Raw genomic sequence first — 4,599 nt, 5'->3', positions numbered from 1 at the left:
GGGGGTTGGGGGATAAATAGAGGGCTCTTCTGAGTCCGACATGGCTTTGAATATCTCCCGCCCATTAATTGGAGAGAGAGGGGGTGGCGGGGGGATGAGTTGAGCGAGACACGACGTAGAACGAAAAAGAAAACCCTCATACTGACGTAAACAAGAAGCTTCGCTCTAATCGTATTTAGAGGTGAGTTGTGTTTGAAAGAAATCTACCTCTAATTTGAATGTAAGTGCATGTACCTCTTACATTTAGAACTGAATAAAATTACTCTCCCTCCCTTTTCCCATTTTTTCGGGAGAGAGTTCACTGTTAAAAAGTAAAAACAAGTCCAGTCGGAAGTCCGTGGACTTACGCCCTTTTCACTCTTCACCAGTTGTGAGTTTTCCCGCGCGCCGTCCTCGCGGTAGTTTACTCAATTGTGTCGCAGGCGCGCGCGCCTGTATTCTCATGTGCCCGCGTATCCTTTTTGCCCTTTGTAAAAACCCCCGGCACGGCCCCTTAAGCCCATAATATCGCCCACAAAGCGTCGCATACCTCTCCATACCTTACCGTGTTTTTTCTCTCTTTTTTCTCCCTACTTTCTCCTCCTCCTTCTCCTCCCCGTGTTGTTTGTCGGGGCTGTTCACTCACATTCCTCTGCTCTCGAGGGGCGCGGCTGATCATCCTTATTGCGAGCGCGAGGAGGCGGCCTCCCTGGAGCCCCTTGTAAAGATAGGCGGCCGCCCCGCCACGCCCCGCCACGCCACGCCCCGCCACGCCCCGCCACGCCCCTTGCTCCTGCCATGGCCTCACCACCACCACGCCCTGCCTGTAAATTGAATGGGCAGACAAGTAGTTTCCTTTGGAGGGAGTCAAAGGGTGCGCGTGCAGGAGCACACGGGGTGGTAGGGGTAGTTGGCGGGGCGGGGCGGGGTGGGGGCTGGAGCCAGTAAGGCGAGCAGGCGAGCGCCTTCGCCGCGTCTGTCTAGGAAAAGTTTGGAGCCCTTGGCGGCAACACCTGCGGACGGAGCTGGCTGCTAGACGGCCGGCTGCTGCTCTCCCACACACCACCCGCCCGCACCCGCGCCCCTCTTTCGGCAGACACCTGCGGGATAGCTGGATGACTACTTGTCCCCTGTCCCCTCGCTCTCCGATCTCTTTTGGGCGACCCGGTCTCGCATCCCGCACCCTCTGCCCCGCCTTACCCCTCCTCTATTGTTCCCATTTTTTCCTGCTCAATATATTCGAGTGCCCGTCGGGTGCCCGTCACTCCAGCCGTTTCGTTTTATCGATGATTGTCTGCCAATATATACGTGTTTGCATCACACGTTTGCTTTACTTTTTCATAGGGTAGCTGGAACAAGAGGAAGAAAGCACTGAGAAGGTGGCGTGGCAGGAAAAAAAAAAGAAAAATTTCCGGGAAGAGACGGAAAATTTCCCAGACTTTGAAAGATTTAATTTCCGTCATTTTCCAGAAATTTTCGGGGAATTTTTCGGGAATTTTACGGAAAATTTTGGAAATTTTCAACCCTATACCGGTGAGTGAGAATGAAACGAGTGGCGTTGCGACGAGGATAAGGAGGAAAATAAAATAGTTTCCACCCATCTATCTCGCTCTCTCTCTCTCTCTATCTCTCTCTCTCCCTCACGACGCCTCACTCCGTGTGAGAGAGCCTGTCCAGTCCGACCCGATGGCTACGGGGCTGCGCGGCGGTGGGACACGTCGGCGACGGGCTGACGGCCGGAGGCTGACCCCCCCCCCCCCCTCCTCCACTTTTCCCTTCCGGGCCGAGGCCGAGGTAAAGTGAACGTTCCCGCCAATTTCTTTTTAGCCGCCCCCCCCCCCCCTCGCTCCCAACTTGTATTTCCCCGGTGTTCACGTTGCCCGCGAGGCCGTGCGGTCGAGCGATATCAGCCCGCTCTGCTGCCCCGGTGAGGACCGCGGCGAGAGAGGCCTGCGAGGCCCCGGACCACCACCACCACCACCACCACGGGATCCTGCTGCTCAGTGAGGTGGCGGGTGGAGGCCGGCGGCCGGCGCGGCGTGTCAGCTCGAGTTACGCGCGAGCGACACCCCGGGAAAAGAAAGTTTCCCTCCTCCTCCTCCTCCTCTCCGAACCGTCGTCGTCCTCCTGGGCCTCTGGTGGACGCGGGCCGAGGTTTGGGGGGTTGGGGGTGAGTGGTGGGAGGTAGGATATGTCGGGCCAAAGCAAAAGGGCGCGCGGCGATCCCTGATGTGGCGTGGCGTGGCGTGGCGTGGCGGGGATGGGGGCGGCTGCTGACCGGCCGGACCCGAGCCGGTGGTACCGCCAGGGGCGTTGCGGCGGCCCGGACCGCTCAGCGGGACTGTCAGCGCGCTGTGTGAGTGAGGGAGTGGAACGAGAACGTCAAGGAGGAAAAAAAATTGTCGGTGGTGTGTCAGGAGGACACAGTGGGATAAAAAGGGGGGGGAGGGAGCAGAGAGAGAGATGCAGGATCGTCCGTCTCTCTCTCTCGCCCTGGGCAGTCGCAGGGATGTCGGCTGCCCGGCGACGGAATTCATCTTTCTGTCGTTCTCTACGTAACGCCTCTGATGCTTTTCCTCGTCCTTTCGGCCCGGGGGCGAGGCTCGGCGGCCGCCGGGGTGCGCGGGTCCTCCTGCTCCTCGACGGGGAGATCGCGTCCGGGTACCCCGCCCCGCTGCTGCTTCGCCGTGCTCTCTGAGAACCCCGGGGAGCAGCGCAGAGAGCGAGATTGGGAAGCAATTTCCAGCAATATCCGCTGGCTGTGTGTGTGTCCGACCTCGCGGATCCCCCAGCCAGAGAGGGATGGCGCAGGCGCAGGGCCTCCTGGGGTGTGCGGCTGAGAGACGTTCGCTGCTGCCCCTTCGCTTGCACTCGCTCGACCTCGTCCTCCAGGCTCGCCCCAACCCGCCCCAAATCTCAGCACAAACGTAAATTAACACCGCAAGCAAAAAACAAAATGTGCCTGATTGGGAATTTTTGAGTTTGATTAAATTACCACTTTAGGTTTTCTTTGAAGTGTATGTAGAACGTTTAACTACTCCCAGAAAATAGGGTCCCTAAACCGCGAGGAAAATTCCTTACAAAAAATACAAGGACACACCAGTCCTCGACGAGAAGATAAACGCTGCTCCAGTCCAGGGCCAAACTGTAGTCGGAGGAGGTATTGAGGGAGGAGAAGTAAGGAGTGGGTAGTCGCGGGGGTGGCTGTGTCCTGCGCCAGGGCACAGCCAGGGCGGACACCCACCGAGGCAAAACTAATATCGGGGAGGAAATCGACTGCGAATGGCACAATCCACTGTTGGGCTGGATTGCCTGGCCGCATCACTCCTGTGCGCTGCCGCGTTCGTCGCTCGTGCACTCCCCCCCCCCTGCGCCACCACTGCTCCCTTTACAATCTCCCCCTCCCTTTTACCCCCCCCCCACTTTTACCTCCCCCTCCAAACCCGTGACTGCGCTCGATTTGGATCTGATTGAGCGTACCGAGTGCGTTTCCCGCTCGCGTTCAGTTCCGTTACGGTTAGTTACGGGCCGTTACGTCCCGTTACGTCCGTTACGCCCCTCCCCCGCCGCTTGCTTAACTGGACGGGGGGCTCTACTTGAGGACCGCCCCTTGTACCCCCGACAAGCGTTACGGCAGCTTCAATCGGGTCGCGGGAGTCCCAGCGGGAAGAGACACCAACGAGATGGCGCGGGGAGACGCGACAGTTTGACTGCTTACCGTTTGCTTTTGCTTTCCCTGGCTAAAGGTCACACTTCACTACACACTTTCCTGTGCTGACTGCTCACTGTGCTTTTAGAAATGTGACCTTACGTAGAGCATTCCCCTATGACATGGTGCATAGTGATGCAAGTATGGAAGGTAAAGCTACCAGCTGGCCGATGATCTGAAAAATTTTCTTCTATGACCATTAGATTACGAGATATGTCGGAGAAGTGTGGCACGCCACCACCTAACGTCTGCGTTTACCCGCGCCATATAAGTTGACGGACGCTGACACCGTAAAGAGTTTAACACTGCACTGGGGACAGTACTACTACTAGTTCTTCTCAGGGATTGTCTGAAAGGCACGCCCGTTTTCTCCCATTCATTCGGTCATTCAGCAAAAATTACAAGAGCTCGGCGCCTGCGATACTCAGGGTAGGCCATCCCGCACTACACGCATGCACTACATGCAAGATTTTGCCTACCTACCAGGCGCTATGAGACCTTGCGCATGCTAAACTTGCCGCAATTTCGCAACGGCAGCTACAGTATCACACGGAAACTCAATATTTCGCTAGTTTGGTTCGAAAACAATTTTTCTCTACTTCGTAAAACATTAACAAACCAAAAGGAGCAGCTGACATCCTAACATTACGTATGCTTTCCTATGTTTAGTCCAAGAGTAAGGTATCATCTGGTGGCTACCAATAAAAGCAAAGTTAGACCAAGTCGTGACAACACATATCCAATATGCTGGGGTGGAATCAATACTACAGCATTACCACTCCAGCATCTAATGACTCCCCGACTCCAGCTGTCCGCAAAGCGTTTGTCCACGCGTCGTGTGTCAGGCCTCGTGTCCAGGCCGCGCCCCTACCCCACTTGCGTCGACAACCCGCCTCGCGCCCCGCCCCACC

Source organism: Frankliniella occidentalis, unplaced genomic scaffold (assembly GCF_000697945.3).
Source record: "Frankliniella occidentalis isolate FOCC.00 unplaced genomic scaffold, Focc_3.1 Scaffold37, whole genome shotgun sequence".
Lineage (NCBI taxonomy): Eukaryota > Metazoa > Arthropoda > Insecta > Thysanoptera > Thripidae > Frankliniella > Frankliniella occidentalis.
This window is presented reverse-complemented; position numbering follows the sequence as displayed.